This window comes from Lemur catta, chromosome 1 (genome assembly GCF_020740605.2).
Source record: "Lemur catta isolate mLemCat1 chromosome 1, mLemCat1.pri, whole genome shotgun sequence".
Taxonomy (NCBI): Eukaryota; Metazoa; Chordata; class Mammalia; order Primates; family Lemuridae; genus Lemur; species Lemur catta.
The window spans coordinates 66,355,027-66,381,516 of NC_059128.1; the positions used below are offsets into that span (position 1 = coordinate 66,355,027).

The window sequence follows — 26,490 nt, forward strand, 5'->3', positions numbered from 1 at the left end:
CCTTCCTTTTCAGGTCCACGGACTCTCCCAGAGGTAATTTCATTGGAGGAGTCATTCATTCATTTATTTATTCACCCATTTGGCAAGCATCCATTGGCTTCAATGGTGTTTTCAGAACTGGGCTGGGATCTGTAGGGAAGACAATGTGCTGGGCTCTCAGGAGGCTCCCCAGACCCGGGAAGCTGCAGGGCCTGTGGTTCTGAGGCTCCAGGGCTGCCCTCACCTGAGCAGCAGCACAGGGGAAGGCAGGCATGGCTTCCTGGGAGGACTGAAGCACTCTGCTCTGGGACCACCTACTGGCCCTTTCTTGCACATCTCAACCCACTGGCCTGTGCGCTCTTGGGCTTGCCTGCAGACAGTGAGAAAATGAACCTAAGTCAACAGACATCCTGTTGTCTGAGAACAGCCTTGCTGGTTATGCAGACATTCTGGGTCCTTTTCTTTCTGTTGCAAATGGCAGCATCTTTCTCCTTTCGTGAGGCCAAGAGTTTGGCTGGGGAGATGTTGATAATTAGCTTCAGATTGCTGTTAAGGCTTCTTTCCCTCATATTTGTGAATGCTTCTTTAATTTTTTGTTGCAATATATTTATTTTGGATCTTGTTTTTATACACCATGGCAGCTGCTTCCTAGGAAGAGAGATCTACTTTGCCAAAATGCCAATCTTCCATAAGACAAGAGCCTATAACCATAGCACAGGATGTTATAGAAAATATTACTGCATTAGATATAATTTTTAGCAGCAGTTAACTGCCTACTATAGTACTCTGCCCATATCAAGTGCCCTGTAAATGTTGACGCTGGGCTAAAGAAAACAGAAAACAAAACAAACATAATGGGAAATAGGGTAAGTGGAGCGGGCAATGAAAATTAAATGAGAAAGAGCAAAGTTAAAGCGTGAAAAAAGGCTTAATGGAGTATTATAGAATTATCTACTGAAAGGACAAAGTAGAAAAAACTAAAAATAAAAAGGAAATATAACAACTTAGATAAGAGGCATTTGAGGCAGAGAAAAGCTAGAGAGGTAATGAGGACAATTACTTCCATGCAGTGGTTCTCAATCTTGGCCCCACATTGGGACCTCCTGGGGAGTTCCAAGAAACACCGAGGCCTGGGTGCCACCCCCACGGAGTCTGGTTTAATCAGTCTGAGGTGGGTTCTGGGCCACAGGGTTTTAAAAACCTCTCTAGAGAATTCTGACGTGCAGGCAGGGTTGAAAACCACTGTGTAACGAGAAGAATTGTAGGGCAGTGAAGACTTGTTACAGTGTCCCCGGGGCACAAGGCAAAGGTGTCTCCTGCGGCCACGATGACTGCTGTGGGGTCAGGGTCTGTGGGTCTTCTGCTCCTGTCCTTCCTCCATGGCCAGTGTGGACCCCACAGCTCTCCTGCCTGGTGATTGCTCACTGCTGGCTTCGCACAGACTAGGGGCTTGAGGGTCTGCTCAGGTTAGCGCCAACCACCGTCCTGTTGCCCTGAGCTCCTTCAGTGTGCTGGGTGCTTAGGGGTGCTTGCTAAATATTGGCTAGGTGCTATCATGCTGGCCTCTGAGCCCTTCTGTGCTGAATTAAACGGGCTAAGTCTGCGTTCTTGGTTCTGCCTCCTAATCCTGCCCTGACTTTTCAGATCTAAATTCTGTCCTATCCAGCTCCCCTCTGAGAGGTGTAATTCAGCCAAGAGAGTCCACTAGCTGTGATTTCTTATGCTGGACAACACATCACTGCGTGTGTGCGAGAGGGAACCCAGCCTGTGTACACCCGACTCACAGAGGAATGGGTTCTTGCTGTATTTCAGCTTTGTTTTCTCTCTTCCTCCCTCCCTCCCTCCCATCTTCTCCCTCCCTCCCATCCTCTCCCTTCCTTCCTTCTTTCCTTCCTTCCTTCCTTCCTTCCTTCTTTCCTTCCTTCCTTCCTTCTTCCTTCTTCCCTCCCTCCCTCCCTTCTTCCTTCCTTCCTCCCTCCCTCCCTCCCTCCTTTCCTTCCTTCCTTCCTTCCTTCCTTCCTTCCTTCCTCCCTCCCTCCCTCCCTCCCTTCCTCCCTCCCTCCCTTCCTTCCTTCCTTCCTTCCTTCCTTCCTTCCTTCCTTCCTTCCTTCCTTCTTTCCTTCCTTCCTTCCTTCCTTCCTTCCTTCCTTCCTTCCTCCCTCCCTTCCTCTCTCTCTCTTTCCTTCCTTTGTTTTTGTCTTATGATTCCCAGGCTCACAGCAGACCACAGTAACCTAAGGAGACTGATCATTAAGAGTGAAAGTGTGTCCAGTTCCCTGAAGTGACTACCTGTTTTCAGAGGAAGGTAGATTACCTACTACTCTCTTGGAATTGCATTTTCCCAGTGAAGATTTGCTGCCACAGAAAGAGCTGTGGGTAGAATGCAAAGTTATTGGTGTCTCTGGAAATCCTCTTTGATTTTCCCTGCTTGCTGGAAGAGTGTGGGGGTCTGGTGGTCCCCTGGTAGAGCATAGAGAACCCATAACAGAGGTTTTCATGCTGATAATAGACTAACCTTATGTCTTTGTTGGTTGAAGCCCATTTATAAAAAATTAAAAAATGGTAATTTTGTATTTCCATTTGACAATATTCCAAGAAAGAGGTAAAAACTGGAAAAACCTGCACCGAGAGCAGATGGGCAATTAGTTTCAAAGGGGCCTGAATAGAAGCCCTTCCCACTTTGTAGTATTCTCTGCATACAAGAAAAAGCACTGCCCATCCTCCTCCTCTGAAATGGAGGAAAGAATTTTGCTCAATGTTCTCGGTTGGGAGTAGGCTGGGGAATAGTTCAGGTTTAGGGAGATTATAAATGTTTTTTTCTCTTTTGGTGGTGGGACTTATGAAAAAGTAGAATGTGGATGCTTTAGTGCTGATAGGGAGCTCAAGTTTTGCAGCTGGAACCATATCTCTGTGGGATTAAGATCTTATTATATAGATCTTATACCCTTCCAGCCTGTCACATGTCCCCGGGGCACAGGGTGGTGACATAGCTGGGCTCTCCCGGGACCCCAGGGCAACTCCCTGCTTATCTACCACAAGGAAGCAAATAAAGATCAGAGGGAGAGGAGAGAGCTGCAGGGGCTTCTCTGGGAATGAGACTCTCCCTGCTCTGCCTCAGTGTGGGGGGGGAGAGTGAGAGGTCCCTGTCTTCTGGGCTGGGTCTGTGATGCCAGAGGAGAGACAGGACAGATGGGGGGGGGGATGCTCCCGCTTCTCCTTGGGACGGAGGGTGGTGGGTCTGGCCCTCTGCACCTGCGGCTCCCACTTGCATCATCCACTGTTGCCCTCCCAGTCCTTGGGCTCTGAGCTAATGCATCTGCTGCTTTTTGCTTTGTTTTATTACAGACTGGGAGGAAAAAGGAATGAGGCTGAAAGAATGCCAAAATGTGGAGTCAGAGCTGAGGAAACAATGGGAGAGATACACAGAATCACTGCAGGGTACTTTTGGGAAGGCAGCTATGTAGATAAAAAAAAAAAATAAAAAACCAGTGGCCCCAAGGGTAGCTTTGGGGGCTAGAAGAAGAGCAATCCTAAACCATGAAGCAGGAAAGTTAGTATAGTATCTGAGCAGGATCATGGCCCTGTAGTGGCTTGGTCACTGTGACTCAGTGTCCTGGCCATGTCTCGGGAGCCCACTCTGCATCTGCTGCTGTCTGTTGACATGACCTGTGTGTGCATCGCAGACACTCTTGTTAGTTATGTGGGGTTTACAGTAGGTATTTGGTGGTGAGTGGGGAGAGGTATAAGGGCAAGGACCAGGGTAAATGGTTTATTTATAATATTCACTGTGGCTAAAGACACCACAGTTAAGAGTGGTTGTTTTATAAGCACCACTACTGTGGTAAAGCCTAGTTTAGAATGCAAGGGCTGTTACGTACATCATGTATATGACAAGTTAAAGGGCTCTTAACATTGAATGGTGTAATGAATGCTTAGTATGAGTGAATGAAAAGATTATTGAATAGAAATACAAGCCATCCAGTTGGCAGGGCTTTAACTGCAAAGTAGTCTTGGGAGTTAGCACACGTGCATAACTGAGTAGCGACTGCGGGAACAGGGGAGGGTACCAAAGGACAGCAAAGGAAATACTGTGTGCAGCAAGACTGCCCTTGCGTGATGAACAGCCTCAGCATGCATCACACTGAAATAACATTGTGAGTGAAAGCACAGCACATGACAAAGCACACGGTATCAATCTAATCCATTGGCAGTGTCCAGGCTGTGGTGAGAAACCAAGGATGTAGGATAATAAAAGATTCACAGTGAACGGCACGTGCCGAGGAGATGGAGGCAAAGAGCCCAGGGAAAGAGGTTTTCTGGAAGACCCAACTGATAATGCTCTCTGTCTGTCAGAATACCTTAGTTTTAAGAGTGCCAGCTCATGTCCCAGATTGGTGACCCAGAGGCTGAGCTGAGAGTCACAGCTGCAGGGTGCTGAGATAACTGTTGCCTTTATTCCCAAATGTGCTGTGTCTGCGTTGACTCACAACGTGGTTGAGGACTCAGCTGGACAGCACACCGAACGCAGAGCAGAAATTCCTAACGCCGCCGTCTGCCCAGGGGAGTCCTCGTTAGTAAATATTACAGCACAAACTATACATGCAGGGAAGTGCGATAGGGAACGGACAGTAGTGGAGAAGGAAAATATAGTTTAAAATGCCATGGTCCTTGAAAAATGTTTACTTTTGCAGAAAAGATGCAATCCAGACAGTTTTCCTCTTATTTTTTGATAGGCTGAGCTCTAAGCTTCAGGTATGTGGAGGCTAAGGACAAACTTTTTCTGGGGCAACGAAGATGAGAAAAAGCAGCTTCTATAAACACACACGAGGGAGCTGTGCAAAGGGAGCCACGTCTCATTATGATCAGGGCTTCCCGGTGTGGTGATGAGAGACCCTGACTCACTCAGACGGATCATCAAGTACCAAAAGGCTCTCAGCTTTTCTCTAGGAATACTCAGGTTCGATCAGTCCTCTTTCCTTCTGAGGGCATTAGGAAACCTGGCTGATTTTGACTGACGGAGGAGGTCTTGGGAGAGGCTTGCAAAGGAACAGGGTTAAAATTCAGATGAAGGACCTGAAGTGCAGTTGCCACATGCTATTATTAGAACTGCTGGTGAAACATCTTTTGCAACACCAGGAGTTTTCCTCTTCTGACCTCCTCTTTGGCCCTGGGTCCAAAGCGAGGAGTCAGCATTATGCGGTTGAACTGCTACTCTGGTTGGGTGGGAGAGTTTTAGGCAAGCCCCTTGTCGTTGTCTTTTTGTCTTTTCATTTTAGAGGAGGCAGTAGCTCCAAGTGAGGGTTATTGTGAAGAGTAAGCCATCCATGGCTGTAACATGGCAGCGTTGCCAGATGGGGAGCGGGAGCGCCAGCCATTTATAAAACCTTTGCGGCAGCTTCTGTGACCACAAGGGATGATACTGGCTCGATTTAGCATTTTTAAACTTAAGTATTCACCTCATGCCAATGTATTAGCTGTGTCCTCTCATTTGAGGTTGTTCATTTGGAAATACTCAAAAATGAGGCATTATTTCTTTAAATAAAATATTCCCTTTCATTACATCTGTGTCTCAATGATCCCTAAAGCAGGGATTCGGTTCAAACATTAAATTCAATAATCATATATTAAACAGTTACTATCCAATGCACTGCAGGAACCGAAGATGAAACAGACCAAAGATTCCTGCCCTTGAGGGGTTTATAAATTAGGAGGAGGATGAAGGAGGTATCCAAACAATCGTGGCTAAAAAAAAACCACATGAAATAAGAAAGGTGCATGCTAAGGTGGTTCAATTGGTGGTGGTGGGGATTATAGCCTCAGGAAAGGGTTTCACACTGGAGATATAAATTTGGGAGTCATGAGTACATATGTGAAATGCAATGCTGTGAGCATGAATGAGATCACCTAGGGAGAGACAGAGAAGGCAGGCCCAGGCAAGGGCCCTGGGTGTTCTATTAATAGTATTTAGAAGCTAGACAGAGGAGGATGGGCCAGAAAAGGGGACTGAGAAGGAGAAGCCAGTGGTGCAGAGGAAACGCTGCCAAGTGTGGCATCTCAGAAGCTAAGCATGGAAAGCATTTCGAAAAGGAAGGGGTGGCCAACAGTGTAGCACACCGCGGGGAGGTCGTATGATTGCTGGCTATTTACTCACGTGTTGTCTTATGTCTGTCTCCTGTTATTTTAAACTGGTACATCTGCAGGGGCAGGATCTGTGTCTATTTTGTTCACACTATGTACTCAATGCCTGGCACAGCACTTGGAGCAGAGCAGGACTCAAGATGTATTTGTTGCATAAAGAAAGGAAGGAATAAAAAACCAGTCTTGAGGTGTTTATACGTAATTTAGTAGGCAAAGGTTAGTCTCTGAATAGCATTTTGAGATTCCTGATGTTGAGTTTGGTCTTAGCAAAAAATGCAAGTCTCCTTTTGGAGGCCTGTACAGACTTGCTGGCCTCAGGCACACCTCTTCTCAACTTTGTTAGGTGTCCTTCAATCTATGCACAGAAATGAGGAGACAGCAGGAAGCCGTCTGACTGATCCTCCTGTAATCCTTTGCCTCTAGAATCTCATGAGATATTACCTGTAGAATTTCATGAGATATTAATGGTTGTGTCATTACAAAAAAATTCTGTGAATGCAATCCTAGGTTAAATAGGTATCTTCACAGCAGGGGTTCTCAGAGCAGTTAATATTGTAAAAAGAATTGTAAATATTAAGAGGAGGCTATTAATATGTAGCATTTGCCAAAATTATCTGACATGGACTTCTTTTTAACTGTGCAACAACTGTTAACATCCCGAGGGATGGTGACATTCTGAAGAATAATTTGGCAAATATTGCCCCAGAGTTTTGCAATGATTCTAAGAAGAAAAAAATCATTTAAAATTCCTTTGTAGTTGACATCAGGAGAAACGCCCCATGATGTAGACAAATTACACAGTGGAGTCAAAGGGTGTGGTGGGCTGTAATTATTATTCTGAAGTACTTGATCCCTCCGTCCGTGCAGAAGGATGATCAGTTCCTACCCATTGCTCTGTGCCTTGCAGGGCCCTCTGTGGGAGGGGCGCTCCTCCTGCCGGGTGGGCTTGGCTGTGGAAGGCTTTGCCGGTGAGCGTGAGTGGACGTGATGTCGGCTGCGTCTGAGCAGAAGCTTTAAGAAGCATCTTGAGTTTCTGCCTGCAGCTCTCTTGTCCTTTCTCTTCTGCCATAAGAACAGTGTGTCACAAATAGTGACTTATCTTCCAGCCTGGGCTCTGGAATGGGAAGTTCACACAGGGAGCAGAGCTTAGCCACCGACTTGCAGCCACCAACGTGTAGTAAAAGCAGGAGCAATAGCAAATGTTCATTGCCGTAAGCCACAGAGGTCCTGGTGCTGTGTGTTCCCACTGCAGAGTTGACTTCATACAAAGAGGAAAATATGGGAGGTTGCTATGAATATGACAGCCGTTTTCTTCCATAGCCCTCAGAAGAGACAACTGCAGAGAAGCAGAAAGTGGAATTGGAATGGCTCAGTTTACGGCCAACTTTTTTTTTAATACTTCACAGGAGAAAAATTTTTGACTCTTGCTGCGATTAAAAACAACTCTATGAACAAAAACAGCTCAATCTAGCCCAGATAAAGATTTATAGATCCAGTGTAGGCTGTAAGGTGCTGGCATATCTGAGAAGAAACCTCAATATTTCACACCAAATGAAATCAAAGAACACACCAAAGTGAAATTTCACAGCCAGCCTCACCGGCATAGTTTGCTTCGCAGCGGAGCACGTTGCTTTCTTAACACGCGCTCCGGGTTTCCTCACAGCCCCCATTAGCAGGATAGGGAGGAGGTCAGTGCCTCAGCAGTGCCAAATTCTGGGAATTCTCAGAGGTTCGGGATGGTTCTTTAGTAAGAACAAAGAGTTCGAGGGAGTGATCGTTATTCAAGAAAGCAATGCTCTCCTTTCCTTCTCCCCTTCCTCTTTGCTTTTCTGGATTCTTAATCTTCTCAACCCACACCACCACCATTTCAGCCAGTCTGCTTCATGGTGTGTACAAGAGCAGCACCTTGGAAATACCTAAGCTGTATTTGGCAGGGAATGAGCTACATCCTGTGGTTATGGAGCCTATGAAAGCTCTGATACACATTCACGTCCCCAGAAAAAGAAACTGTGTCTGGTCTAGGGTTCAGTATTTTTCCATCACATTGCAGTTTATTTTCAGTTATTCATATTAACTTGGAAACACTGCAAGCATTATGGACAAAGGTGCGTGTGTGTGTGTGTGTGTGTGTGTGTGCGCGCGTGCGCGCGTGAGCTGTTGAGGATGCTCCTCTTCCTCTCTGGCTCATCCTGAGGCCGCAATCACACCCTCCTGAGGGAGCCGATGCTCCCTGAATGAGCGCGTGTCCCCTCCCCTGAGAAGCCTTTCCCAGCTCTAGCCCATTGGTGCCTTCTCTCCGTCTGCACAACTGTTTGCTCCTTTCTCTGTTATACTAACAGTCTCTATTTTCGTGTCTGTTTCTCCCACTAGAAGGAGCACCTTGAGGACAGGAAGTGAACTTTGGTTGCTTTTGTAACTCAGCATGTGGCAGAGCACATGCTCAGTACATATTTGAGAGATGAGGATATGCGTCTCCATAATTATAGACTTGTGCATTTTAATAATATAGCTACTGGAAATAGCCACACAAAATAACAAACACCCAAAGGGCCCATCATAAGCCTAGCCAAGAGTCACTGAGAAAATAATAATCATACTGAGCCCCCTGATTTCCTCATAGCTGTCGAGACTCTCTGGGCAGGTTTTACTCACCTGTTCAGGGTCCCTTTGTGGGAGCTGGCTCAGACCTATGGAGGACCCTCTGACCCTGCTCAGTTGTTCTGTGAGCCCAAGAATGGTCTCTTGAGGATTCTAGACAGAATGGGTGAAAACCAGCAACCTCTGAGAATCTTGGACTCCAGCTCAGGCTGACCCTGGGGTCTCCAAGGCCACTCAAAAGGAGAATATGGCAAGGCTTGGGAACCTACTGTAGCCCAGAGTCTATGATGATGACCAAACTCTGGGAAATTTATTCATTCATTTCTTCATACAGATATATTTATGCAATTTGCTAGTTTCAATGATAAGCAAAAGCAGAGATGGTCCTTTATTTTGCAGAGCTTACAAGCTAGTAAGAAAATAGGCATAATCAAATGAATGAAATATTACAAACTGATATATGAAAGCATTAAAAAGCCCCAAACTTGAACTTGTCAGGAGATCCCAAGATGCTTTTGAGGAATTAATGTGTAGACTTTGATCTAAAAGATGAGTAGGAGTTAAACAGGTGTTGAGGAGGTAGGAGGAATGTTCCATAGGGAAGGAATATATGCAAAGGCCCTGGGGTCAGAGGCACTTGGTATACTTAAGTAGCTGGAAAAAGACATGTTTGATAGGAACATGGAAAATGAGGGGTATGGCAGAGGAGCTAAGAAGAGGGGGCCAGACTGTGTAGGGTCTTAGATGCCTTTTAAGGATTTTGGTCTTTTGCCTATAAGCAATGGAAAGTTGCTGAAGAATTTTTAATCAGGAGCATGAAATAATCGTATTTATATTTTGAAAAGAACACTCTGGCTGCTTTGGGGAGGACATATTGGAAGGTACTAGAAGCCAGATAGCTTATTTAAAAGGATATACAGATAATTCAAAGAAGAAAATAGTATTTTAAACCAGGGTGGTGGTAGTGGATGATGGAGAACAGTGGATGGGCCTGAGATGATGATATTACTCACTGAGACAGGGAACCTTAGAAAAGGACTGTATTTGTAAGGAAGATCTTGATTTCAGTCTTGGGGTTGAGTTAAAGTACGTTTGAGACATCTAAGTAGAAATGTTGGTTAGGCAGACACGCAGATATTAATTCATGTATTCAACACATATTTATTGACTACCCACTGCATGTTAGTCACTCTATTAAGAATTGTATAGCACAGGAAAATATATTGAAGTTGGATTCTTCTCTCAAGGAGCTTAGAATTTATTAGACAGTCATGAGGAATGGTTGGACCTGATAGCTATTTTCAAATATTTGAATATGTGAAGGTAAACCTTAGTCTGTGTTGCTCCAGAAGGCATAACAAAGACAAAGATAGGAAGTTATGGGGAGGTAGATTTTGATTTGGTATAGGAAATGATTTTTTGAAATAAGAACTGTCATTGAAAATATTTGAATTGAGTCTGGATGATAATTTATTCAATCAATATTTAATGAACATGTAAATTAAATGGAGAGATTCCTGCTTGACCTTTAAGATCCTTTTTGGCTTTCAAATTCAATGATTCTAATTTTCTGTTTAAAATCTTAATTGTTCATAATGAAGGTCACGACTTGAATTTCCTTGAGTCCATTTCCTAATTTGGACTCTACCTATAGACTCCCTGGGAACTTTCAAGGTGGTGTAATGAGTCCCTTCGTGAGGCTGTGACACCTTCAGAATATACAATGTGTTGCATGATAGAAAAAACGTTCTCTTCGATGGCTGGCTGTGGCCTCCTCTGGTGCAGAGGAAGAGGCATGCTTACATGGTTTTAGATCCCCTTCTTTTGTCTTGCCTCTCACTCATAGCCACGGTTGCACAATGTTGGATGATCTGTTTGCAAGTGCAGCCAGTTGATGGCACTGTCCTGGACACACGATTCCTCCTCCTTGCTGCCTTTGGCCATCAGATAAAAATCTTCCATTGCTAGCCGTACAGCATGCCTAAGGACTCCCCTGCTTGGAGCCTGGTGGGAGTGGCAGTCCTATTCCCTTCCCCTGACAGTTGAATTCAGATTTTTTAGAGGGCTGACAGACACTCTTTGGGATTTCTCTTTACTGCTCTGAACTCTTTCAAGTGAGCCCTTCTCAAGATGGATAAAAATCATAGAAAATAGAACAATGGAGGCAAAAAGAACATGAATTGAAGCCAACTCTTAATTGCCTTTACTAGCGGAGTGGGGAAGAACATGAACAATACAAAAGTAATAGCTGGTGTTCTTGTCACTCATTTGGCTTTGGGATTTCTACAGAAACACTTTGTCCATGTCCATACTCTGCGAGGGCCTTCAGTGGCCCTGTCTCCACCTAAGTCTGAGGCTTCAGGTATTATATAAAAGGCCTCCTCTATTACCTACCAGTAAGCTCAGGAATTACTTGGATTTCTCCAGGTTTTTAACTTTAATTCTTGTCTGTTTTTTTTCATTGTTTCATCATCCCTCTTCCTCGGCTCCAGAGTTTGATTTTTGTGCTCACCCCGTGCCCATCTCAGGTTCTGGGTTGCCTCACCCCAACACGGGCCAGAAATTCAGGTCCTCATCCATCCTGCAGGAGGGTGGTCCACTACAGACACACATTGTCATGTCTCCTGTCCTTTTTCTTCCCAATCAGACTTAATCAGACACTAATGACTTACGTTATTTTTTCTAGCTTGACCTTGAGTTGAAGGTATATGGCACAAGATCCTGGGTTTCATCAGATAATCCATGATGGTGCGGTAAAAAGCACATTGACTCCATAAATGTTAATTTATTTCCTAATTTGCTTATGGGTGAATAAGAGTGGTCATACCTAGAATTTATGTAATACCTTTTTCCAAGAAGCATACAAGGGCACAATATTACCCCAATAAGAATATTTATGATATTGGTAACACAAATAATCTAAACCTGATTTAGAGATGACTGATTGCTTATCAGTGAGTCCCATAACCTGCTGCACATCAGAGTCCCTTCAGGAGATTTTTTACAAATACAGATTCTTCGGTGGCATTTAGGAAAAATGAACTTATAGTTTTACACTTCAATTATTGAACTGATATTTTCAATAACGCTGGATTTCCTAGACCAGTGCTTCTCAAATCCTAATATGCATATAACTCACCTGGGGACTCTCATTAAAATGCAGATTCTGATTCAGTAGATGTACGGTGATGCATTTTTAAAAACTTCCAGGTGATGCTGATGCTGTTGGTATAGACCACACTTGGTATAGCAAAACCTTAGACCAGTGGTTTTCAACCCCAGGGGGAGAGAAGGGCAGAAGGGGAATGAGGTTGGATTATTAATACCTAGGAAGCCAGAGCTCCAAGCCCACACCAGTTCAATAAAAATCTCTGGGGATATATCCTAGACTTCAGTATTTTTAAAGAATTTCCCCAGGAAATTCAAACATGCAGAAAGAATTGAGAACTATTGTTCTCGAGATGCCTTGACCACATCTAATGTCCATTTCTCTGTGGTCAGGGCAGGAGAATTTGGGCACATCTTCTTTGTATTAAAGAAACAACAGTTCCTCTTCTGCTTACAGTAGAATTTCTCAAAGCATGTCCTTGGACCATCTGCATCAGAATCACTTAGGGTACTTGTTATAAATTCATATTCCTGGGCCTGCCCCCAGATAGATTGAATTAGAATCTTTTAGCCTAAGCTCAAAAATCTGTTTTGGAAACAATCTCTCCAGGTGCTATGTGTGCACAATAAAGTTTGAGAAGTACTGACTTATAAGATAAAATCAGATCTCTTTAGCCTTGTAGTCAGGGGTCTCTAAACAAATTGGTCACAACCAGAGTTTCTGAGCCCTCTCTTAACCTGCTCCACTGCACTATGTCCTGTGGTAGGCAGCCTCTAGGTGGCCTCCATGCTCCCTGCCTCGGGGTATTCTTGCTCTCATGTAATCCCCTGCCCTTGAGTGTGGGCTGCATTTACTGACTTGCTCCTACCAAATACAATATGGTGGAAGTGATGGGCTGTCACTTTCAAGATTAGGTTAAACAAAGACTATGGCTTCCAGCTCAGAGGCCCTCTCTTCCTCAGAGTTCTCACTTTATGGCCAGTTCTGAGGAACCCTGTGGACATGCCCCTGTGAGGACTCAAGGCCTGTCAACATCCACATGAGTGAACTTGAAGTGGATCCTCTTCCAGTCAAGCCTTGAGGTGACTGCAGCCCTAGCCAACACCTTGACTGCAGCCTGATGAGCGGCCTTGAGTCAGAGGATCTAGTCCAACCACACTTGGATTCTTGAGCCACAGAAAGTATGAGATGATAAATGTTGTTTTGAGGTAATTTGGCATGTAAGAATAGATACCCAGTATACCCACCCTGAGATAGCCTCCCTCCTCCTTCCCACTTACCCAAGTCCCACCTCTTTCAAGCCTCAGCTGTCCTGTGAAATTGTCCCCACAGTGATGGGTCCTTTCATGAACTCCTAGAGCACTGCACGTGAGTCAGCAATACTTACTGTTGTACAGTATGTGCTGGCTTGCATTGTTTATTCTTTTGTAGTCTTCAATTGTAATTTCTAATGCCCTATCTTTTAAAAATAAATTGTAAACACATTGATGAGAATAGAACTTGTCTTAGAATTGTTTCTATTCCCATGACCTATCCCATTACCATGAATTCAGTAAGTGCCCTGTGAAATCATGTGATGAAGATGACAGTGTACTGAAAGAAATATTGAATAGAAGGCATTGGGAGAGTTGACTTTTAGTGGTAGTTTTCACACTCATGTCTGCTCTGTGTCCTAATGCCTGAGTTTTAACCCTATGTGGAGAGAGGGTTCCAGGCAGATACTTGAGCTGAACTGGCTACGAGAGCCAGCAGGATGAAGGCCCTCGCTTGATGACTATTGATGTTTGATCTTTAAGCCCCTTGCCTAGAGTCTGCTCAGTGGGTTCCTCCGGGCCTTGGCTCCCTATAGTCCCAGACCTTCTTGGCTCACCCATTTCAACTTAGGACTTAGGAATCTATTTTTTTTTTTATTTAGTTGATTGATGATCAACTCAGAAATCCCACATTACCACAAGTATTTGTCTCCAAGATCTCTCTCAGCAGCCAGCAGGAAAGAACCTGCATGTTACCCCTTTCTGCCCACCCCCATGGGTTCCCAGGACTCCTCTGCAGCTAAGGGAAGATATAAAACATTCAATACCTGAAATCGTTATGGAAACATTCCAGAAAATGACTCTATTCATCCTTCTTCACAGGGTAAGAGTTAAAGCTATCTCTAATAGCTTTGGAAATTTTGATTAGGATGGTAATGGGAAACCATCCTTGCTTTATCTAGTCTATGCACACGAGCCCTTTCACAATAAAGACAGCAATGAGCTACGGCAGTCATGACAGTAAAAGTTCTGTTTATCTCAGCTGCCTCCACACTGAGAGGGCCTATTCAGTATTGACAGCTACTATTTTCAGCCTTTCCTCAGGAGTCTGTGAGAGACCGGTGCAGGGCCCCGTTGGTCTCTCCACATAAACTGTAACAACTTCTACCCTCTTCAACTGATGAAGAAGGCTCCTCTAAACCAACTGCAAAGACAAGGCCCTTTCCCCAACTCAGCTCCTGGCCTCTCTTACCAGATGTTATCTTGGAGGTTCCCAGTTGGCCTCATCTCAGCTGTGGTGCACATCTTAGCCCAACGCCATCTCTAACTGGATCTGCTGCCTCCATGTGACCCTAGCGTTTCCAAGGTGATCAGAAGCAGAACAGTAGCACCGTGGATATTGGACTCACAGCAGTGTGTCCCAGGGTCTTTTGTTGTTGCTTTTTGAATGTCAAGTATAAATTGACTTTTTAATGTGTCAATTTGCCCTTCGATATTATTCCTTGAATTGTCATTAGAATTGTTTCTCAGTTTGTATATTAAAATCAGGGAGTTATCTTTATTCTTCTTATACCAGCTCATTCGATAGTTCTTCAAGTCCCCTCCTGTTACGCTGCAGGGGAAGGCGGCAGGCTCCCAGCTAGAACAGTCAGGATTTTGGTGTCTGACTACAAAATTATGTCCAAGGAGACCCCTGAAATGAAAAGCCCAAAGTCAGAGAGACTGTGAAGAAGTCTCTCCACTCCAAGAGGATGGAGTATCAGAGCCACGCTCAGCAATGGGTCATCCTTTTAGGCCCCCAGCAAATTGCTCCCTAAGAGTAAAAGGCCCCCACGCCTGTCCTTGTCTGCACAGAAGATGGCAAGGTAGAAGAAGGGACAGGTCCACAGCATGGCTTCCCTGGGGCATGACTCTGCAGTAGGCTGGTGCTCTCCTGGCTGCCCCGACCCAGTTGCTGCCTGCCCATGGGAAGTTTTGTTCATTATAAAGGTGGTTTGTTGTTAGTCACTTCCTCAGAGGGAGGTCTGACAGGCTGGCAGAATCACAAGTTAGGTTGTTTATTCAACAAACATGGGTAACTACCTATTGCAGGCAATACTATTTAGGAGACATAAAGGTGAAAAAGATATGGCTTCTGCTTTCAAATTGAGAATTCAGTTTTCTAGGGAGACAGACATATGATTACAATTACAAAAGAGTGTTAAGTGCAAATATGGTGGTATGTTAACTCCCATAAAAGAAGTAGATACAAAATGTTCCAGGAGCCTGGCAGAAGGAGCTGCTTCTCCTGGGAACACTCAGAAGAGGGAGCCCTGAACTGAGCCCCGAGAGTTCAGCAGGACTTTGTTAGCCTTCATATCCAGAGGGCTTTCCCAGGAGAGAGAGCCGTATGGGCAAAGGCATGAGGGCATGAAGGTGCAAACCAGTCTGTGCCTCCACACATCTGTCTGGTCCCTATGTCCTCCTGATTGGTTACCCTCTGCAATCTCACTTTGGCCACTTCCCCACTCATGCTCAATACTTCACCCACATAAAAATACCTGCAGGTTTAAATATTGAAATAAGAGAACATGTATGAAGCACTTATTCTTGTGGTGGGCACACATCTGTAAGCCCACTACACCTGCTGGCTGCTTTGTCTAGTCTCTTCTGCTTTGCCATGGTGGCGTTAGTGACCTGGTCATAACTCCCTGTCTGAACCATAGTCACCAGGGGAGACATAGAACTTGGCACAGTAAGTTCCTCGGAGGGATGAGGGGTCTGCTGAGCTATGTTAGGCTGTCTGTAGAGTTAGGGCCCGTAAATGAACAAGCTAAATGGACTCATGTCAGAGACATAGGGCTCTAAGGATGGAAACCACATAGACACTAGAGCCCCAGTCTTCTTTGTCCATATGGGATGAAGAAAAAATAAGAGGACTTTCAAAAGCAAAAAGATGCCAAGATCAAATCAAATCAACTGGGCTACTATGTGCCCAGCTCAGTGCCATTCTCTCTGATGGTCTCTGCCACTCTGGGGTCTTTGTATAAAACATTTATCCATAGGATTACTTGGACATTGGTGGGAGAACTTCTGATTTTCTCTCCAATTGAAAATCTAGGAACTATTTTGCCTTTGATCTGAGAATATATTCACCTCTCCCCAGCCCCTGTGAGTTCTTTGGGTAAAAAAAAAAAAAAAAAAACTAAGATAGATTTAGTGAAGGAAAGCCCTTTCCTTGCTTTATCTCTTGCTCATTACCCTTCAACTCCTTGCACAAAGCCTAGTAACTGCGAAGTCAGATGCTGAGGGGTGCCCACAATCTCTGTTTAGGCACTCACTTATCAGCTGTTTGCCCTGTTCCTAGTTGCTGGGCTTGCTCTCTGGCTTCTCTGCCCTGTCTTCACCTGGTTGGACAAGCAACTGAAGAACAGGAATAGAGGTGAAAGAAAGAAGAAACTACGTTTGTGTTTTTTCTTGGTCAGGACCTCAGTGGCTGGGCATCCCAGGACGGCCTTTAGTAAGTAAGTGACTACTCTTCTCAGTCTAACTGGTTTGGGCTCAGAATGCTGAGATTCTAGAATTACTTCTGTGTCTCTGATTTGTTTTACGGAAATGTCTAGGCCTCCCTGGTTGTTTTAAAGCAAACACAAGAGATTTTTGGAAATCAGTGAGGAATTTCAATGGGTGTCAAGGAAAATCACAGTGTCATTTGTCTCTAAAAAGATTTTGGCTGCCAATATTCCATCTGCAGCCTACTTACCCAGCTGTGTGGCACTGAATGAAGCAGCTGCTGAGCAAAACAGCATAGAGACAAGTTGGGACTTTTTTGAGTTGTTATTCTGCTTCTGTTACTGACTTGGGACTCTGGGATGTAAATAAATAAACCTTTTCATATTTAGTCTCAGCTTAGGGTCTAATTCCTTTAGGATATTTTCCTGGCTCCCATCACCCAACTCATGCTGGAATTTAAATAGCCTAATTTCCATCTGTGCTTTCCTTCCGGAACACTCCCGTAATTACTACAAACAAGCATCTCTCTTGCTCCCATGTGTGTCTGATCTGGCTCCTCTATTAGACTGTCAGCCCCATCAGGGCATGAACTCCAATCTGGGAGAGCTTGTATTACTTGCCTTGGTATCCTTGCTCTTGGCATGGCCCCTGGCATATAGTAGATGCTCAATATTGGCAAATACAAAAAGGAACCGTGCGGATTCTACATGCGGAGACTTATGGATGTTTGTTGAACACTTGCTAACTAGTTTAACCTTCCTGCTCACCTTTTCTTCTATGATTGTCCTTCAAGGATTGCACGGGGAGATTGGAGGGCTCCCAGGGAGATAACAAGGTGGTCAGGACAGAGACTCTCAAATATTCCATCAGCTCTACCACACTTTTGCACTGATCCCTACGGGTCACTACCAGGAAACATGCCCATGGGCAGGGCTCACCAGTCAATGCATAGTTCTATGATGACTTTGTTCTTCTTCCCTGAAACTTTCCTTTACCTTCGATGATAGCTGGTTTTGAGAAAAAGAAAAAAAAAGATGATTTCTCTCACTGAGACTCTTAGCATGGAATAATGAATGATGGAAGCAGAGACCTGACACGTTTTCCTGTTGTACATGAATTTCTGAATTGTTCCTTACTGGCAGAGAAGACAGTAGGGTTACCAGAGTTGTACGTGTCCTTCAGGAAACCCGAGTTCTCCAATTTTGGAGATGTGTCAACGAGGGGCCTGGAGGAAGACCACGGCCAGGAGGAATAGAGACTTTACTCATTCTTCAAACGCTCGCTGGGTCTGTGCCTGTCCCATGAGGGTTGAGACTTTGAACTGTGACCCCCAAACCAAATTTTACAAAGGATCCCTCCCAATTACTTTTTTTTTTGCAGTAAAAATAAGTTATTCCTTTACTCAAAGAGGTTAAAGGTAAGGGGAGGGTAGATTGGAAGAAATCTCCCCTCAGAGCTCCCAAATTCTTTATCCCAAGAAAAGCCTCCTGTTTTGTGTTATTCTGTGCCCTTGGAGGGCTGTTCTTGGGGGCCACCAGAGCCGATAAGTCCATATGTTGGCTGCAAATGAGAAAGCAGGCAAGACAGCGGGGGATTAGGGTTTCCACTGATGAATAAACACAGTATCTGAAGCAGCAGGAGACCCCACATCTTCAGAAGAGAAAGCAGAGAAGCCAGTTCTCACCCCTCCATCTCAGCTCAGCGGTTCACCCCAAGAAGCTTCCACTCTGTAGCCCTTGAATACGCAGGGGCTGATGTGGATGTCTTTGTAGAGCCTGTTTGCTCTGGAGTCTTGGACTGATCCTCATTTGGCAGCTTTTCAAGATGCCATACGGTCAGGCATATTTTGACTTAATTTGTTGTCTTCTTGAAGGTGGGAACCTTTTCAGGTCATCTAGCATGCCGGCAATGTTGATAGAACTAATTCCTTACTTATAATTATGTTCATAAACAACTGTGATTGTTTTATTTTTGGCGCTACATTTATAAATTATTCCACTATTCTATCCATTTAATGAGTGAGACTAATATTATATTTTAATATCTCCCAAAGTCTATATTTGCTTGTTTTATGAGGGTCAAGCAGAAATTATTTTCCTGTTTTTTTTTTCTATGTAGGAAGCCCTCAATAATTTATCAGCACCCAGTGAAAAAGGTCCTGAAAGTCTTTTGAATTGTATTTCTCTAAATTTCCATTGATATTTAGTTCCTACTAGATGGGATACTAACGTAGAAAAGAATGTGTAATTGTCCAAAAGACTGACTTATTTCTTAACAACAACTTCCTAAAGGCTCAGCGCAGCCCAACAGTAGGTAAATGTAGTTATCATCATCATCAGGATATCCTCACCATCAAAAACAAGAGCAATTAACACTTAATGATTGCTTTCTATGTGCCAAGCCTTGCTCTAAATGCATTAATATGTGGTAGTTCTCTAAATTCTTGCAACAGTCCTCTAAGGAGATATTACTGTTATCATTATTTTATAGACGAGGAAAGAAAGGCACAAAGTAACTTGTCCAAGGTCATATATAACTAGTGAGTCAGTAAGTGAAAGATCTGGGATTCAAAACTCAAGAAGTCTGGCTTTTAATTCTGAACTGAGTGCGATCACTTTACTATGCTACCTACTCTGTATGCAGTGCCTCTCTCTTTCTCTCTCTCTGTTATATAATTTGCTATATATATATACACATATATAGATATTTAATATTTTTTCAGGCTTTTAGAAATGTTGATAAAGTAAAAGGTCTGTACTTAAGGTGTTAATTGCTGGCCTTGATTTTGTATGTGTCCAATTCATTTGTCCCTCTGGGTATCAGGGACTGTGCTTTTATTTGTCAGGAGGCAGATTCAAGTAATTCAACAGGATTTAATTTTCACTTCTCATGGTTTAGCAAGATAAAAAGTGCTGAGGTGCTACCTGCTGAATACATTTTATTGTTTGAGAAGTGCTTGTTTTATATCTTTGTATCCCCCTCAGTACTCAGTATATTAATTTGTAAGCCATAAGGGCCTCTTGGTTTTGAATGAATGAATTGATGAATGAGTGGGGCAAATTCAAGATGATGTTGAATACCCTGTGTCCTGTTGGTAGACCCTCTGTATTTTCTGTGCTCAGCCTGCCTGAGGCTCATTTTTAGTTTAGTGTGATATCCAGCATGCATCATGGTACCCACAGTGCACAGCAGTAAATGGCTTTGTCTCTTGGCTGTGCATGCTTAATGGTTAAGGTGCTGGAGGACAAATTCCTGTCCACAGACAACTGGTAGAGATCTGATTCCACGGTGCCATGAAAGCCATGGCAGATATAGGTGAGCCTTTGGTTAGCTCTCTGCAGGTACCAGTACGCAGAGTCATAATTCCCATCAGGAATGTTATATTGGCATTGGAACTTCACATCTGTCCCAATCATCATGGCTGTGTTAGAAAATTGTGTGATTTCAGTCCTGCAGGAGCCATCTGGGGAAGAAAAAAGGGTAGGAAATGAGAAATGTGAAGTGGTGGGAAATCACACCCATGTCCCTGGGTCCCACTTACAGAGGAAGGGCGGCACGATGCCGAGAAGCTGGTACATGGCGCGTCTGCGGTTCCTGTCCACGCTGTGTCCTGTGCAGCCTACTTTGCATGCACAGCGCACTGGGGCCACCTTATCTACAACAGCCATGTGGCTGCTTCATTGCTGCTGCAATAAAAGAAAGAGGTCCTTGGGGGTGGCTGGTGCCTGTGCTATCAAAAGACACAGTCAGGTTTGTTTAAAGGCTACAATCCAACAGCCCCCCTTGGAGGCGACTCTGGTGGCCCCGTCCCGACTCAGGACCTGTGTTTTGGCCCATGTGCCATTCCCTTATCAGCCCCAGGAGGCTTATTCTCTGAAAGGAAACAACCAGGGAGATTGTCTTTTGTTGAAAGACACCCGGTGGGTCACGATCTCTTGGGTCCTTGTTCTTGAATGTCAGGAATCTAAGGTGAGCAGGAGGGTGAGCAAGGGTAGTCGTTTTTCTGAATGCATTGTGGCTTCTGTTGCCCATCTGGTAGTTTCCAGTTTGGGGACTTCCTCTTCATAAGCCAGACAGGGTGGAAGTAATTTGTTCGCTTAAAATTAATAGGTTAATAGATTAATCAAGTAACCATTCCTTCAGCAAATGTTTATTGCGTGCCAGCTACATATAAACTTTCTGCTGAGTGCTAAGGATACAATAAAAGCAAAAACCAGCCAAAATTTCTGCCATCACGGGGTTTAAAGTTTGGTGATGATATTTGATTTTGGGCAAGAGAAAGAGGTCCAGCCTGTTAGATAATGTGTACAAAACGGGGCAGAGGTGAGGTGAGGGGGCTTTTTCCCAGTCAGCACAGCTGGTTGTGAGCTCACCACAGAGGAGTCCAGACTGGAATTTTCCCTGGCAACCCATGCCCCATCCAAGAGACAGAGGGTTCCTTTTCTGCTCACCTTCATTTATAGCCATTCTTCCACCAAGAAATCATTCTATTTGTTGACAAAGTTTTGGAGTTCCTGACTTAGCACTGTTATCATTCTATTCTTGAAGCACAGTCAGTGTGGCTGTGATTGTTCCCACTGTGAGGATAGCAGCATCTTTTGTGTGATGTTTTTCTTTTCATTGTGTACACAATGACTGCAGAGCCAGGAAATTTTAATTTGGGGAAAATAATAAGCTATCTCTAGGGCCAATCTTATATTGAGAGTCGGGGTTGATGGAGGTCAAGGATCCTTTTTCTTTTACTGCCTTTCCCAATCTCTACCCCTGCCTCTGCCGCTCTCTTACCTCAGCTCTTTCCTTTGCTTTCTTCCAAGCCTATTTGTCCTTCTGCAAAAGATTCTCATGAACAACTTTAAAGGGATTGACAGGACAATGGACAAAGAAATAAGGAGACACCCATCCCAGGATGCCTGGACTTGGGGTTACGCAGGAGAGAGTTGGGGGCAGCAGTGACCACATAGACACACACAGAGCCATGTGGAGGTAGAGCACTGGTGGCCTGGCTGGGGTGTGCCTGCACCAGACTGGGTAGTGTGGTGTTGGTGGCCAGGGGCCCTCCAGTGGATGAGGTTTGGGACAGGGGAGCTGGTTGGGAAGATGCATGTGTGCTGCATGGTGGCCCTGGACAGGCTCTCTCAAGACTCCTAGGGAAGGCTGTTCCTGGCATTTGCCGAATGTCATACCCTAAGCCATTTTACTGGGATAGGGTTCTAACTGGATGAGGAGGTCACAGACTTATGACAGATTTTTCTCTGGATCTGAGTTTCCTTGTTCCAACCTGAAGAGAGAGGTGAAAAGAGAATTCAGAGAAAAAAAAGAATTTAGATGTTTAGCTTAGATTTCACATTCAAGCAGTAATCAAATAGTTGCAGGCATGGTAGCTGGGTGCTTATCCACACAAGTGGCTTTATCAATAGCAGAAATGGGAAGTCAACTATGAGGGGCCTAAGAAGCTCCTCAAAAATCCCCCAACTCTCCTCTAATTGGTACCTGGAATTCGGTCCTTGGAGATTAATCCTTTGGACTGTAGAAACATAAAAATATTCTTGGAGGGATTGACACTAAGCATGGACTAAAAAATGAGAGAGGATTAATTTCTAATGGCAAAGCCCTGGGGCATGGAACCTAGAGAATTTTCCAGCACACAACCAGGATGCTAGGAAGAGTCCATCTCTCTTTTCTCCTTTACCCTCCCCCATCATTCATCTACTTTTGAGGTGTTTTTTGAATCTGTTTTCTCTTTCCAAGTACTTATTTCTGATCTTCCTCAATGTCCACCTCAGTTTTTGTATTAACTTTATATTTGATCTCACTGTTTTCAGTCTCAGAACCAATCTTCTTATCCATAGTGACCTTTCTAAAACACTTTCTAAGCATATTTCCTCTTATGTACCACCGATGTCTCCCCATTTCTCATAGAACGGAATCTAAGTCCCTTGGCCTTGTTCACAAAACCTTTCTCAGTCAGGCCACAAGCTGCCACTCCGGTCACTCCTCTGCCCCGGCTGACGCAGACAGACTCCACTCCCACGGAGTGAGCACTGCTTGCCTAGCAGGCTTCTGCACCTCCCTGACTTTGCTCAAGCTAAACTCCCTCTGCCTGCCATGTCCTTCTGCAAGCCCTCATTTGTCAAAATCGTTCATCCTTTAAGTCACTTCTACTATAACTTCCACAGGGAGTCTTTCCTAGTCCTCCTGAACCAAGCTAATTTCTCTCTCCTTTGGGCAACTGTACACTGCACTCTGACCAACATTTCTCATGTCTGACTTTAGAAATTAGTGATATGAAGGTCTATATATGTCTCCCTTTGGAAAATACATGCCCCTCCCATTCTCTCACTGTCTTTAGGAAGGTCCATTTCTAAAAGATAGATTTCCTAGGGGATTGATTTCCAAGGGGCTGCCAATGTGCTCTGTCCAAGGCACAGTTGATACGTAGCAGTCTTATCCGAATTCTGTAGGCGAAGTGCAGGACTCTGAACAGAACTTGAAAGAAAACTTTTCTGGTTGGATAATTTCTGGTGAATGAACTAAAGGACCTGGCTCCCACACTAGCAATATTTGGGATTCACAGTCTTTATTGGGGTCCTTGGTGTTCAACAAGGTAGTGTAGTGTGATCATTTCCCCCAGGAAGTAACCTAATATGTGCAGTTTGGGAGGATTGACCAAAATTTCATGTTGTGACACAGCAGCATAAAAAATCAAACCCAGCAGTTAATAATCAGGGATGCTTGGCTTTGGAGTTGTACGAAAGGACAATGGTTTCAAAGGAAACAGTCTCAGACACTTCTTACTTGGGCCAAGGTGAGAGTCAGTAGGTTGGAAACTTAGGAAAGATTCTGGGCTTTTCAAAATCACAAGGCAGGAGGATCTGTGGCCTGCTATCAATGTTATACCTGGACGTTGGGCCAGGCCTCAAGCATTATTCATCCTCTGAGATCTGGACCTGGAAATCAGTTTTGGGGTAGGTCTGTATTTGAATGCAGTGAGCTAATCCTGGAGCCTCTCCTTTCCTGTGGAGTCTTATTTATTGACTGTCAATATCCTCTCTTACGGAAATTTCTATACATTATTTTTTGCAGGTATAGAACAGAGATTTTACTCTAGAAGCCTGTCCCTTACTCACATTGAGGGCATCTTGAAAAAGAACATAGTAGAGGGCATGCTTAACAAATGATCAACTCAACTCCTATGGACAGTCATAGAAAAATGCTATCTTAGAATGAATATTTTCAATCTCTGTTTGTTCTCAGGAAAGGTGTCAAAGGACATCTTTCTTAAATAGCATTTTTATGAGAAGGATGAGGACCAGGCACTCTGAGAATCTCAGTTTAAACTATAAGGAAGATTTAAGTTAGAAATTTTTACGATAGGAGTATTTTATAAAAGCAGGACTTTCTTTCTTTCTTTCTTTCTTCTCTTTCTTTCTTTCTTTCTTTCTTTCTTTCTTTCTTTCTTTCTTTCTTTCTTTCTTTCTTCTTTCTTTCTTTCTTTCTTTCTTCTTTCTTTCTTTCTTTCTTTCTTTCTTTCTTTCTTTCTTTCTTTCTTCTTCTTTTCTTTTAGCAGCGCTGCTCCTTGAAGACTGCTGACAGTGTTGGGATTCTGTAGGCAAAGACTCTGGATAAACTTTAGAGCACTCTTCTTTTGTTGAGGAAACTAGAATAAAGTTGAGAATTCTCATCTAAAACAAATATTCACTCATTGTATTGGAGATTATAAAGGCATCATAAAATTGAACACAGATGTTGTACATTGAGGTAGTGAGTGTTCTGTTAAGAAAAATTAAATGATGTCTTTTTAGTTAGAATGAGGAGCATGTTTTCCCGAAAATGTGAATTGAGTCAGGGCCGTTGATGTCCTATTCATGGTACTGTAAGATCTAATAACACAGCTGAGCTGCATCTGCCTTGTTGGGGTCATGAGGGTCAGTCTTCACCTGAGATGGTGGCGGGGCAGGTGGAACACTTCCCTGGAGGAAATATTTTTTTACCACTGTCAATCACGTCAGGGGCAGACAACGAGCTGGGTTGGACTGAGCTCACTGCTGAGATGTGGAGATGCCTGCAGATGTTACTGGGGACCTTGAGCTGGTCCCTGCCATGTGAAACCTGCTGGGAGGTAGAGAGTCTCATGCGGGATTTTTGGTCTCAAAGTGTGCACTCCTTCCTCTCCTCAAACATTTAGCTGTGGTTTGAATGATCAGGAGAGCAGGCCGTGTGCATGCTGACATGGAAGCCGCTGGGTTGGAGTAGACAGGAGAGCAGCCTGGAGAGAGTCTTAGGAGGTGACACAAGGTGGCCTGAGGAAGAGCTCCAGCGCAGTGGAGCCCCATCGCCACACACTGTGGGGTATGAAATTCCCACAAATCACTTGGGGGACATAACGGATGCTCAATATTCTACATGATGAGACTGCAGGTTATTGTAAATAGGAGATTAATGAAATAGTGTCTGTATCTTATAATCCACAGACTGGTGAGGTCTGAGGACACATGGATGACATAATGAAGGACTTCCTAAAAATAAGAGACCTGAAACTCTTAAAATGGCCTTTGAAATAACATTTGTACAATGACAACCACTGGTTTAATTAACCACCTATCTTTAGCTGTCTTCAAGACTAAGAATGCTCAGCGACTGCTTAATGACTTCAGCTTTAGGTGTCATAAGATCTAGAAAACAGCAACAAATCTGAAAATGGCCAATTCCAATTTATACACATCCATCCCTCCGTCTATCCAACAAATACTTGTTGTTAAGCCCTGTGCTTACTGGCAGGAGTGCAGAGCTTACGAAGATATTACCCTCAAGGGCCTATGTCTGATGCAGGTAGGACCCTGCATCCTTAGTCAGAGAGACACACTGTTCCCGGCTAATGACACAATTAGGCGAGCTCCCCTTCCAGGCTCTTTCCCAGGGGATTGTTTCACCCACGGAGCCAGATCTGTTTTCCAGTGCCTTTTATTCCTATGATCCCAGGCGTGCTGCTGGCCTGGGGGTGCTCAAGTGGTTCTGGCTTCCACCCAGAGCTGCATCCTGAAATGGAAGGGTGCGGAGGGGGCAAAGCTGGAGCAGCGCACCCAGGGCGACTTGGCCGGTCCAGCATTGCCCTCCAGTGGTCAAATGCAGGAAAGTGTGCAACGGTGACCCTTAGAGAAGTTCTGGTGTCTGTGGATTAATGAGGGGGTTCCTGAAAGGCTCCCCCAGATGAAGGGTGGACAAACAGGAATTGGGAGCCCTAGTTGAGAAGTGAAAGTGAGGATTAAGAGTCATCGATGACTGGGCACCTTGAGAGATAAGCACAGAGAGAACCAGGAACAGAGTCTACATTGCTTTCCCAGTTTGGATTTTGTGGGGGAAAATAGTAACTGAGTGGCAAAATGACCAGGCTTAGAAAGTATGGTACTGGGAGTGAGCGGAGTGGTTACCCAGAGCTGTACACACAGTTTTCTCAGGTCATACTTTCCAAGGTGCTAGGGAGACTCTGATCTAGAATTTTTACCTCCAGATTAATGGGCAATCCAGGAAGGAGCGCAAATCTCCTGAAATAAAATTGGATACAGACTTCTGTGTATACCGAACTTTTTTTTTCATTATATTTGCAAAGAGGTCTAATCCATAAGTAGGTAAGTCTGTGTTCTTCCTGGGACTTAAATGGTCTCAGTCTTCTGTTTTACGTGTAGATGGTCCATTAACTTGGCTTTGGAGGGAAGTTTCTCTTAACATCAAGGTGTCTCCCCAACCCCCAATTGGGTCAATGTCACTGGAAGGTGTCCAGCACAGTAGGACACTGTCCTGTCTCCCAGATCACGGATCTATGTATGAGTCAAGGCTGAAGTAGCCTTGGCAGCCAATCTGCTCTTGGCAAAATTTGCAACTAGTGCGATGTTTGCTTCTTTCTTTCTGTTTCACCTTAGCACA

The 26,490-nt window shown here is 44.3% G+C and overlaps 2 gene segments (V, D, J or C); both read right to left on the minus strand.

Annotated features, from left to right (window-relative positions):
* Positions 1–26,490, minus strand: part of LOC123620673 — a 477,715-nt gene that overhangs the window by 140,245 nt on the left and 310,980 nt on the right.
* The window catches only part of LOC123620697, a 362,704-nt gene that overhangs the window by 93,141 nt on the left and 243,073 nt on the right, over positions 1–26,490 (minus strand).